Source organism: Scomber japonicus, chromosome 16, assembly GCF_027409825.1.
Source record: "Scomber japonicus isolate fScoJap1 chromosome 16, fScoJap1.pri, whole genome shotgun sequence".
In the NCBI taxonomy this organism is placed as follows: Eukaryota; Metazoa; Chordata; class Actinopteri; order Scombriformes; family Scombridae; genus Scomber; species Scomber japonicus.
The window spans coordinates 26,468,425-26,468,943 of NC_070593.1; the positions used below are offsets into that span (position 1 = coordinate 26,468,425).

The following is a 519-nucleotide window of genomic DNA, read 5'->3' on the forward strand; positions in this document are numbered from 1 at the left end:
TTGAGAACGGTGAGTCAACTGGCAATGTGCTGGTTTAAAGTGGCAGCTGGTCTTCCAGACCAGTAGTGTTTCTTAGTACATTTAGTTTAGCTGAATTGAACACTTTCTCCCACGGATTCAGGAAAAAATAGATATCACACTTTATGATTTAGTTTAATGTGATCGAGGAGTATGGCTGCATTTAGCTTCACAATCAAGAAATAGACAACTGTATTTGCAACAACAATAATATATTCTTCATCCTACACGGGTTTAACTTTTCTTTTTAGTTTTAAATTTCAAGTGACTTTAATTTGTGAAGTTAAAGCATTTATTCAAGTTTCTGTGCATTGTTCCTTTAGCATGCACCGAAGGACAAAGTATAGGCTCCGCGTTCCTAGTCATTTGTTATAAATCTATAAAGCACAACCTGGATTGTGTGACATTAAAAATGTTATCCCGTACACAGGCCCCAGCGAGGATCGAACTCGCGACCCCTGGTTTACAAGACCAGTGCTCTAACCACTGAGCTATGGAGCC

General features: G+C 38.9%; 1 non-coding gene across 1 annotated transcript; it reads right to left on the reverse strand.

Annotated features, from left to right (window-relative positions):
• Window positions 1-446: 446 nt before the first annotated feature.
• Window positions 447-519, reverse strand: trnat-ugu (transfer RNA threonine (anticodon UGU)). Its single transcript has one exon. It is a non-coding gene; the product is annotated as a tRNA-Thr (tRNA).